This window comes from Cervus elaphus, chromosome 33 (assembly GCF_910594005.1).
Source record: "Cervus elaphus chromosome 33, mCerEla1.1, whole genome shotgun sequence".
NCBI classification, from domain to species: domain Eukaryota; kingdom Metazoa; phylum Chordata; class Mammalia; order Artiodactyla; family Cervidae; genus Cervus; species Cervus elaphus.
In genome coordinates, this window is record NC_057847.1 from 32,928,910 (window position 1) to 32,941,156 (window position 12,247).

Consider the following 12,247-nt stretch of genomic DNA (forward strand, 5'->3'; position numbering starts at 1 on the left):
GGGAAGGACTCTGCTGGCAGCTGGAGGGACACACAGATACACGCACACGCACACACTCACACACATTCACGCCCCGTCCAATGGGGTAGGTGAGGGTGCGCAGTCGAGCGACCCCCTCCTCGGCTCTCTACTGGAGGACAATGGAGAGCATGTGGCATCTCCAACACGGAGGTGGGGCTGGCCCCCGCCCGGGTCCCCGCCCAGCGCCCCCAGCAGGAGCGGAGGGCTGCGCCGAGCGAGGGTGGGGCAGGGGCGGGGAGCGAGGAGGGGCCGGAGCGCCGGGGCGGGGCCGCCGCCTTTCTGGGCGCGCCCCGGAAGGAGGGGCGCAGTCGCCCGGCTGGCCCTCGCCCGCGTTCGCCAGGCGAGTGTCTGGTTTCCAATTCCGCGGGCTCCGGAATTGGGGCTGGGCTGGCTTGGGTGCCAGCGGCGGGCAGTGGCAGGCGCCGGCCGAGCAACAGGAGCTCAGAGAAAGAGGGCGCGGCAGCAGTGGAGAGGACGCCGGGGGAGAGGAAGGGTCCCTGAAGCCCGCGCCCTCCCCGGGGCCAGACTCTGCGGGCGCACTGGGTGGGCATGATCGGCGGGCACGGCGGCAGGTGAGTGCCTTTTCTCCTGCTCCTCTGGTGTGGCGGGGACGGGGGCCGCCAGTCTCTCGCCAGTGCTCTGCTCAAGCGCCACACCCACCTGTGTCCGTTTTCGCGTCTCGGGTTTGGGCCACCTGGCATTAACGCCACCTGGAAGTAGAGCGGGGAGAAGTTAGGCGAGGAGGTGCCAGCGACTGGACAAAGGGGAGCTGGAAAGGCAGCTGTTTCCCCTGCAAGGTCGGTCTTTTGCCAGTTTTGACAGTGTGGGTTTGCTGCCAGATCCTGAAAATGTGGAAAGGCAGAGCCGCTGTACCGAATGGCTACTGTTATTTCTCTTCTGTCTACGGTAGCTGAGTCGTCGGATGGGTTTCGGTTTCAGGGTTAGGTCGTATTCTTTAGGAGCAAAAAACATGTGTTCTGTTTCCCATTTGCAAAGGTGAGCGTGCAGAACCCGCAGAGCTGACACTACCTGTAGGCTGGCAAGGATGCGCCGCACCCCTTCCGAGCACATAAACACAGATGATTGACGGGAGGCTTAGCCTTATTTCTCCCGGCAGTTTATTTTCTTTTCAAACGAATATGCATTTTGTTAGTGAAATTCAGATGGGTTTCAGAATCATTTTTAACTTTTTATCGACTAAAGCTGAAACTATCATTTAGTTTTTAGAAGAAAATAATTGTTTTCGTTACTTCTTTGAAATACAAACCTCAAAACGAGATTAACAAACTAGAAACTTCAGTGCCAACTTTGGTGATTATAGCAAAGATTTCTCATTATTTTAGTGTTTATATTAGCAGCGTTTGAAATAATTTTAGTTTTTTTTTTAATTATAGTAGCAGCGTTGGAAGTAATTTATATCGGTCTGAAGGTAAGAGCAATTTTTATGTGAGAGAAGCTTAAGGGGAAGTTTTAAAAAGCTCACTTCAATAAGATAAATACCAGATCAACGAAGGCTTTTAAAAGGATGATGGATTTTCATTTGTTGTTGTGAAGTCAGTGTTAAAAGGTTCAAGTTTTTTTCAGAAACACAATTATTGTTCTTGTCTATTTCTCCTGGTTCTACATAGGCAGGAGAAAGGTACTGTCCTTTCTTTCTTTCTCTTGGTAATTTAAAATATATGTTCATGATTTTTGCTTTAATATCAATAAGACTTATCTGTATATAATCTGCAAACCAAGTCCAATTATTCAATAGCCCATTTTATTGAAGTCTTCAAATTATTTTCCATCATCTAAAAAATATAAACTAGAATTCACTTTTTTAGAAACTAAGTTGTTAATCTTTATTTATTTAATCTTTGTTTAACATTTTAACAATGTTAATTATTTGAAAGCTTGTCTTATTTGAGCTCTATATATGGGATAATCATGATTGCTAGAACAGCTTATTCACAATAAAATGCTCGAGAAAATATGGCTTATGATATAATGAAGGATGTGCCCTGTGTTAAGCAACTGACAATAGCTTAAGATAAGTTTTGTATTTTGTAATGGTTTAAGTACCTGTCTATTTAGAGGTCCCCTTTTGAAGGTGAACCATTGTGCAATCGAGGGACATGGTGACATATTCTTATAGAAGCTGGGTGTATGGTGTGCCATGATTCCTATGGTGCAGGTTAGGGCTTCCAAGGTACCTGATGCTTCTATGGAGGAAAGATGAGTCAGGTTTGTCTCTCTGCCAAGATCAGCCTCCTGCTCTCCTAGGACCAGGAGGTTATCATGGGAGCCCTGCTGTGGTAGTGCTTCTGTATTTTTGCTACCTGTTGCTGAGGAGACTTTTGGCAGCAAAGAAAAAGTAAGAAATTCAGAGGTGGAATCTATGGGATCCTATTCACCCTATTTAATGTGAAGGACCAACTTTCTCTGTGGCAAGGAAAAAAGTAGAATGTTGTGTTTTTCATGAATAGTAAAAATATTTATCTAATATCTATGCCTATTAGATATGTGAAAGAGTGTGAAGTACTGGGAAGAATTATATGCTGTTATTTCTAACCTTGTAAAGGAACTTAAAGTTTAGAGCTATGAATGGGTCATTCTGAATGTCATAATGGTAACAATGTATGATTTTCCCTGAAACTCTGTCTCAGATCCTTTTCCCTAGTCTTTGTCATCTGAATTAATGGTTCCACCATTCACCAAGTATTTACTCCCTTCTCTTCCTCCTCATAGCATTTCATCCCTAATCAGTCCATATTTCGATCTCTCAGTCCTGTCTCCCAAGTGCATCTCTATCCAATTATACTTCTCAGTTGTACCTCTTCCACCCTGCTTTCTTTATCTACCCTGTCACCAGATTTGTGGCATGATTATAACTTTCCTGGATTCATGCTACAGCCTTGACGCAACCTCTCTACTTCCATAGTTTGCTCCCTTGTAATTACCTCTCCAAGAAAGCAACACCATTGTGTCTCCCCTTAAGAATATTCAGTGGATCATAACTACAAAGAAAAAAGGAATAAATGCAGAAACACAAAAACGGATTATCAACACATTCCTTCTGTTAGCATCCAGCTCACTGTCTAATCTGGCCCTCCACTACAACCTCTCTGAGCGCATCTCCCATTCATTTATATGCTCTAGCCACCCTGGTCTTTTAGTACCGGAAACGCAAGAAGCAGTTTCACTCCCTAAGGCCTTTTCAAATGTTCCCAGTGCCTGGACTGTTCCTTCCTCTATCTAAATGTCTAGTTTGTTTGCACTTACAACCTCAGCTCAAAGGTCTCTCCTTCATAGAGATTATTCTTGATCTCCTTGTCAAAAGTAGACCATTACATATTTGTTTCTGTCTTGGTACCTTGTTTGTTTCCTCCATAGTGATTATTACAGCATGCTGGTATTTTGTAGATCTGTATATTTTGTGGTTTTATGTATTGGATGCTCCAAATGAACAGACACCGTGTCTTTCTTGCTGACCCTGCTTCCAGAGTCGTACCTGCAGTGGGGAAGTAGGGGTTTCCTAGATAGTTATGAACAAAGATAAGACTTATTTCACCATAGAGTTCAGTAACCCTGTAAACTTAAGCATTTTAGGATTCCACTTCTTTCTTTGTTGAGCATCTGGTAAGTTTGCAGTGCAGAACTATGATTCTGAAGAGGTAAAATTAAAATATCTTGAGATGTATTCCCATCTCTCAGCAGTGTAGGCTTTAAGGTATCCAAAGGGAAGTATATTATAACACACCCTAAAAAGGCAGTAATCACAACTGGATTAAAATGTATTTTAAAGACACATTGTGCATAATCCAATGACTTTATGACTTCAGTGCAAGTGACTCATAATATACAATGATGACCTTATTAGGTTTAAATCTACATCTTTCACCAGGATTTGAGACTCACTTTGTAATCACTAAATTTAAAATCTTGTTTCATAATAAATTAGAACAGTGGGCTCAGTGGATGGAAGTATAATCAAATGAAGTGGAGGTCATAGATTGGTGCCTACATAATCCAAATTTGTGTTTACTCCAGACTCAAGGGGCAAATTATCTCACAAATCCAAAATGTTCACTAGGAAGACTCAGAGAGACACTGTGGGCTAATCTAGGAAGATCCATCACTATTTTGGGGATAGGAGCTGCTGCTGCTGCTGCTAAGTCGCTTCAGTCGTGTCCGACTCTGTGCAACCCCAGAGATGGCAGCCCACCAGGCTCCCCCATCCCTGGAATTCTCCAGGCAAGAACACTGGAGTGGGTTGCCATTTCCTTCTCCAGTGCATGGAAGTGAAAAGTGAAAGTGAAGTCGCTCAGTCGAGTCTGACTCTTAGACCCCATGGACTGCAGCCCACCAGGCTCCTCCGTCCATGGGATTTTCCCGGATAGGAGAGTGGGCTTCAAAATGCTTGTTGGTTAATGATAACATTGTATTTATACTGCAGTTTATGCACACACACATATGTGTGTGTGCATGCCCACACTTTGTGTGGCAATAAGCCCCCTCTTTTTCTGAGCCTATACATAATGATATTAAATGAAAAATAAGTTTTTATAGTAACATTTGGTTGAAAATTTAGCTTTCAATTAGGCACTTAGCTTTGATTAGTGATATTTTTGTCTTGCAAGTGATCAACCACTTGTTTGTTTTTGGTAAAGAATTGGGCAATCGTGTTTCTCCTTGAAGGACTGAACTACTTCATGAACTGTCACTAGGGATTTTGTTAAATTTGTCCTTATGGTGGTACAGTGGGATTGTTGTAATGTATTGGAGTGCATCTGTGCACTCATTGAAGTTAGGCTTCCATTTTACATATCCTACATTAACTAATTCATTCCCACATTTAGTTATTAGGCTTCCTTCTTCAGAGCTGTGTAGGATTAGGTTACTATTTAGGATGGCAAGGTCATAATGAAATGGATATCCTAAGATTGTATGAAAATGATTTTCTTATGAGAATTTATAAGAGCACGTTCAAAAAAGGTGGGTAGGTTACTTTTGTGGAATATGAGAGAACAGTTGGTGTCTCGCCATCCTGCAGAATGAAATTTCTTCATTGAAGGTTTAACTTGCTTTTCCTTCTCTGTGTAGCTGGAAGGCAGTGGCTTTAGGCAACAGGGAAAACCATCAGCCTTGGGCACCTAAAAGTAGAATGAAGTTTGGAGGAATGAAACCCTTGAGTGGTGAGGAAAAATGCCAGACCATGGAAGAGGGGAAGTGGGAGGGAATGTCTCAAAGAGTGCCAATAAATATCATCTGCCGCAAACAAATTTGAGTTGATATTGTATGGAGAACTGAATTATTCTGTATCTTTTTAGTCTCACTGAGAAAGTCATTTTCTTTTCATTTCTCTTTAAAATAACTGTATTTTAAGTGAAAAAAAAATTCTGTCATTGCTGCTTTTTAATATAGGAAATACCTTTGGATTTTTAGAATAATATAACCTGGAGCCAAAAGCCATATATTGTTGTTAAATTATACCATTACTTTAACTGTAATTTCATTGCTATTCATTTTATAATTTCCTTTTGTTGTGTCAGGTGTTTGAGAGACTGCCATTATTGATCACAACTTTCTTTAAAACGTCTCTTTGGATTTTTTACAAAGCTGTCTGAATCATTTATCAATGTATGATAAAACTTTGATTGCACCTATGATTGTTCACTTGGAAATTGTTCACTCTTGAAGGGAGTGGGTGCATTTACATTATCATTAACTTACCATCTCTTCCCTGAAATGAATGTCTTTTTCTTTCCCTTTCTCTCTTACATCTCATCTTCTAAACAGTAATACAAATTTCCCTCCACTGTTAGGCCAAAGTATTTATACAAATAATTGGAAAATTGAGCCTCTAAAGAAGAATTAATAAGATTAGATAGATGTATTAAAATACAAAGACATTTCTATAGAGATGGTTGATGAAATCTTCTTTGTGTTATATACCAAACCAAACTTCTTATGTCATCTGATTTTTTTTTTTTTAAATTGGGGCAATTTCTTGGTATGTAGTGTCTGCCAACTGTATCAGTCATTCAATGTAATTAAAAATGTCAACTTCTTCAGGACCTATGATTTACAAGTTCAAAAAAGAAGCAAATAGAAGTAAATAGTACATATTCATATTGATACATAAAAATATAACGTGGGAAAACAAGAGAAATGTTGTTTGGTAATAAAATATCTCCTTATGTATGACTTAAATTCCACTAAATGTTCATTCTTTCAAGTTCAATGGAGTTGCTTCCTTTAGGGCTTCGAGTAGGATGATTTGCTAACTATACATATGTTTTAAATGGAATAAGTAAAATATTTTATTGGTAAATGATGCTTTTGCTTTCTCTGGGTGATGGTTTAGAGTTAATATTGCTTATAGGTAAATTTTATGGGCCCAATATTTATAGGTAATCCTTTCATGGAGCAAATTTTACAAAGTTGAAATGACCTCCCTCCTCCAGCATAATATATATATTCTTGTTATCCTGGACAAATTATGGTAATTCAAGTAGGGAGAAAAGAAATGTCATCATCAGGGGTCAACGAAACAGTTCTGTTCAGTCGCTCAGTCATGTCCAACTCTTTGCGATCCCATGGACTGCAGCACGCCAGGCCTCCCTGTCCATCACCAACTCCCGGAGTTTACTCAAATTCATGTTCATTGAGTCAGTGATGCCATCCAACCATCTCATCCTCTGTTGTCCCCTTCTCCTCCCACCTTCAATCTTTCCCAGCAGCAGAATTTTTTCAAATGAGTCAGTTCTTTGCATCAGGTGGCCAAAGTATTGGAGTTTCAGCTTCAGCATCAGTCCTTCCAATGAATATTCAGCTTCTTGCAATCCCGTGAGATCATCTGACAGACTTTCAGGAATGAATGTTTGTGGAATGACTATGCAAAGAATCTCTTTTGGAAATTCATATTGTCTCTCCTATAATTCAGAATCTTTATAAAATACTGTATAATGTGTTGAAAACACAGAGGAATAAATTTGTGTTTACATTAGTGTAGTGAAAGAATTGTTTTCTAGATATCTCCCTTGTGGAACATATGATCTTAGTCAAATGCTGAAAAGTGAAAGTGTTAGTCGCTCAGTTGTGTCCAACTCTTTGCAACCCCATGGACTGTAGCCCACCACGCTCCTCTGTCCATGGGATTCTCCGGTCAAGAATACTGGAGTGGGTAGCCATTCCCTTCTCCTGGGGATCTTCTTGACCCAGGGATCGAACCCAGGTCTCCAGCATTGCAGGCAGATTTTTCACTGTCTGAGCCACCAGGTAAGCCTTAGTCAAATGCTTTCACTTCTCAGATCAAATTTGTTATAAAATTGATAGTGTCCATTTCTCAGGGTGGCTGTACAAATTAGGTTAAAATATATATATTAACAACAGGCATTTTAGTGTCTCACATTTTAGGGAGGTGTTCAGTAATGTTGGCTAGACATTTGGTAACAGTATATTATAGTCAAAATTTACCCATTATATTTTGAATACAAATGGTGCAACATCTAAAGTTTATCATTGTTAATTCTACATTTAATCCTGTTTCAGTGAATACTAACAATGCACTTTATCCTGACTTTTTAATGATAGTATAGTTATACATCTCAAATATAGGACCACTGCATTTATAACACTTGCTGGTAAAGTTTTCAACTACAAGCTATTACAAATAGTTTATATGAAATATGTAAGAACTTCTCAGTATGAAGACATGAGAGAGGCATTCAAAGATCAAGAATTTAACCATTCAGTTATACTTTATTTATGACTTTCAACCTGATCCATCAGAATTCTGCATTAACAGAGAGCAGGTCAGTGGAGGTGACTGTCAGATGTCCTGTTAGTGATCTTATAACAAATAATATCTACTGTGATAGGAATTTTTTAAAAAGCATACATGAAATTTCTCACTTATGTATGAAATCAGACTTACTCTACTAATTCAATCATCAGAGTATAACTTTGCATTTATAAGTCAGTGAATAAAATGTGTGAACTTGAGGGAAATACTTGACAGTTACATCCATTCACTTACTTTATTCCACTGGTGATACATGAACAAAAATCCACATCAAATTAAGGATGATATTTAGTTTTTTAATTGTTTTCTTTAGCAATTCATACATTTTGCTCAGATACACAGAATAATAAGACATGGGCTAGAGCAGTATCATGAAGACATAAAATAAGTATATAATGGATACATTACCATAAGGGAAAATATAGATAGCACAGTTTACATCTTGTTAAAATTACTGATTGCTCCTTGGAAGAAAAGATAAGACAAACCTAAACAGTGTGTTAAAAAGTAGAGAAATCACTTTGCAGACAAAAGTCAGTATAGTCAAAGCTATGGTTTTTACGGTAGTCATGTACAGATGTGAGAGTTGGACCATAAAGAAGGCTGAGTGCCGAAGAACTGATGCTTTCAAACTGTGCTGCTAAAGACTCTTGAGTATCCCTTGGACAACGAGGAGGTCAAATCAGTCAGTCTGAAAGAAAATCCACCCTGAATATTCATTGGAAGGACCGATGCTGAAGCTGAAGCTCCAATACTTTGGCCACCTAATGGAAAGAGCCAACTCACTGGAAAAGACCCTGATGCTGGGAAAGATTGAAGGCAAGAGGAGACAGGGATGGCAAAGAATGAGATGGTTAGATAACATCACTGACTCAATAGACATGATTTGAGCGAACTCCGGGAGATAGTGAAGGACAGGGAAGCCTGGTGTGCTGCAGTTCATAGGGCTGCAAAAATTGGACATGATTTAGTGACTGAGCAACAGCAGTATTACTGCTAATAACATTAATTTAACAGCTTTATGTGTGAGGGTCTCCTTTTACACTGAGCGGTACATTAAGGGATTTGCTAATGCTCTTTTTAAATCTCCACAATCACCCCCTGAGGTGAGAAAACTCTAAGGCTCAGAAGTTAACTAACCTTCCCAGAGACTCACTATGATTGTGAAACTTGGGTAACATATATACTCCTTTTAATGAAAGCAAAATCTTATTTACCCCAAGATTAAGCTTGCAAATATCCCACACAGATACACCTGATTACTGTGTATTCCGCCAACCCTTTTTTAACCCATAGTGGAGCTGAAATAATCTACATTTGCAATTAAACATACCAAACAGTGTAATTATAATACTCGAGAATAAGAAAAGGAAAGGTTGAAGCTTATTTAAATGTTCATCTTGAATATTGATCTTAGGGAGTGCATTTGTGTTAAACTGAAATTGAGATGTAGGTAGAAGTTTGAAGACATTATTTTATTATGAAATGCATCTATACATTTGAACTGTTTCTGAGGTTGTTTTAGACATTGGGTAGCTTTGCTTTCTTGATCTAGACATAGATCTGACATGACTATATTATTATTATTCTGACATGACTTGGCCATAATGAGCATATTTTGCTTATATGAGAGACTCAAGACAGGAAAGGAGACTTTCCCAAGGTGGGCAAAAGTTGAAAGAAGGGCGATAGTGTCATTGAAAAGGGTATGTGTGTGAAATGTCTGGGGCAGATTTATTCAGCTATGAGCTATGAAATGGAGTAGAAGCAGGGAGTGGAGTATATCTGTGAGATCCTGGGTGCTAGAGGATGGAGAAGGAGAGATTGCAAAGTGATCTTGTGCAGGGTAAGAAAAAAAGAAGATAGTATTCATCTAAAGTGTTTTTATGTTCTAAAGCCTAGCATTTATTGTCACACAGAATCAACTATTTATGTCAATTACAGTGATTCTTTAACATCAGTGATTCAGGGTTCAATAAGGGTTTTAAAACATTTAGGGAAAAATAATTTATTTTACATGACACATAATTTTCTAAGATGATTTTCTTTTAGTATCTGTTATCTACTTAGATACTGTGCTTTGAGTGGTATATAAAAAACATAAGAAAATGGGCCCCTAAGTTCTATGATATATCTGAATCTGTTCTAGTGATTGTACCTTGTCCGCATATCCACTAGACTGTTAAATTTTAATAGTAGATACCATAACTTGTTCATATTGGCATCTCTGCATGGTGCCATCACAGTCGTTCTTAATACATATTTCATCAATACTTATTACACAACCATGTCCTTGACTTTAATTAAAAATAGCTTTTTCAATGAAATGGAACACTTTCTAAGAATATAGGAGGAATAAATTAAGAATTTATTAATTTATACTTCTCTTACATTGTTTTTTACCCTTACAAGGTAAATTATGTTTTTTATTTTTTATTTAGGGTAGGGACAGCATTCCTGCTTATTTTCTTATTTTCTGCTCCAGTGCAGGTTCATCAATTGTAGATGAAGCCGGGCTTCAGCCTTTTTAAAGCATCAACTTGCGTACATGTCAAAATATTTTGGCTCTTTAAGGCAAAGAAGGCTAAATATTGTCATCTACAATTGATGAACCCGCACTGGAGCAGAAAATAAGAAAATAAGCAGGAATGATGTCCCTTCCCTAAGTAAGGAATAAAAAACATAATTTACCTTGTAATGGTAAAAAGCTATGTAAGAGAAGTATAAATGTAAATCCATGGCTGATTCATGTCAATGTATGACAAAAACCACTACAATATTGTAAAGTAATTAGCCTCCGACTAATAAAAATAAATGAAAAAAAAGTAAATAAAAGTGAGCTTTCTGTTGGAAGGATTTGCATGAGATGAATCGGTAACCAGATAGTAAAAAGAAAAAGTTCAAAGTAAAATTTTCAACTGACTTGTCTGGAGGTTGAAAATCAACCATTAATCAATCATTAAGCCCTATCTGGTTGGCCTCCAGAATGTGCAGGTTAGGCGTTCGTATCCAAGGTGGTATCAGTGCCGTTGAGGTGTGTGGGGAGGGAGGGCCTGGCAGACATCCCAAGGGCAGTGGTAAAGGGATGCACAGTTGCCCCAGGTCAGTTCCTAGAACTCTTAGCCTTACTATTCTCAGCATTTGTATATTTTCTTAAATTTAATGGTATTTCCTTCTTTCCTTCCCTCTTCCTTTGTTCACTCCCTTCAGCAACTATCTACTGAGTAGGTATTCAAGGTACTATTATAGACACTGTCCATGCAGCAGTGAACAAAACACGGCAGTTTCCTGCTAGTTTTGAGACTGATAATGAATAAGTAAATAAATGTTTATCACTTCCTGACCTTACACTGTATACTGTGAGGAAAATAAAAAAAAAAAGCAGGACAGAGCACATATAGGAAAGCAGGCATTGTTTATTAAGGGTGGCTTTCGTCTTTTAGGGGTGCTATTTGAACAGAGACCTGAAAGAGATAAGGAAGTGTGGAAGCCAGCTAAGTGACAGGAAATTTATTCTAGTCACAAGAAGCAGTGATCGCAATAGCCCTAAGGTTTATCTGATGTGTTTGCTGAATAGCAAGGAAATCAGTGTGACTGAAGTGCAGAGAGCAGAGTTGAAAGTGGTAGAAGATGAGGGCCTTTTCTCAATTTGGAAAAGATGACTAAGTCTGCCTGGAGGTCTGTGTGATAAACCAGCATTACAGTGGGACCAATGTTATAGCAAGGGACAAACTTTGGGAGGGGGTGAAGTGTGCATGTTTTAAAAACTGGATCCCATCCTTAATGTGAGTACCACACAATCCAAATTAATGATTGAAAAACTCTTAATTTCCTTACAAAAGTTATCTTTTAGTCATTTTTTCGATGATTTATATGTAAAGGTCACATTGTTTCACCAACTGCAATAGATTAGATTCTTGGAAGCCCTTTGAAGAAAGAAGGCGTAATACAGAGTTTACAGTTGAGAGTATCTAAATGTTTAAATTCTGGAAATTAAAACATGGTGAAAGTACAGTAATACTTTGTATATTTTGATTACTTTTTATATCATGTAAATTATTTCTCATGAAATAATGATACTGCATATATGTAATTGAGTCCTATAACTTCTTGGCCTTTTTGCTAAGATCAAGTGTATAAAGGAGTCCTGCCTGGCAAAATAGATAGCAGGGAAGCGCATCTGAATCCCATCAAGTTAGACCCAATGCTAATTGCTGTGACTTTGGTATCTCTTGACTCTCTTCCTTACAGTTGTCAGCAAATTTTTGCGAATTAAAAAATAAAAAAAATTTTGTGGTAAAATATACGTAGCATAAAATTTACTGTTTTAACCATTGTTAAGTGTTTAATTCAGGAGCATTAAGTACATTCACATTGTTTGCAACCATCACCACCATCCGTTTCCAGAACGTTTTCATCATTCCACACTGAAACTCT

The 12,247-nt window shown here is 38.7% G+C and overlaps 1 protein-coding gene across 1 annotated transcript in view; it reads left to right on the top strand.

The window, feature by feature from the left end:
• The first annotated feature begins 348 nt into the window (after positions 1 to 348).
• Positions 349 to 12,247, top strand: part of SCN9A (sodium voltage-gated channel alpha subunit 9) — a 164,581-nt gene continuing 152,682 nt past the window's right edge. The window contains exon 1 of the mRNA XM_043894409.1: positions 349 to 593. The gene's annotated coding sequence lies outside the window, so the exon portion shown is untranslated. The remainder of the gene's footprint in view (positions 594 to 12,247) is intronic.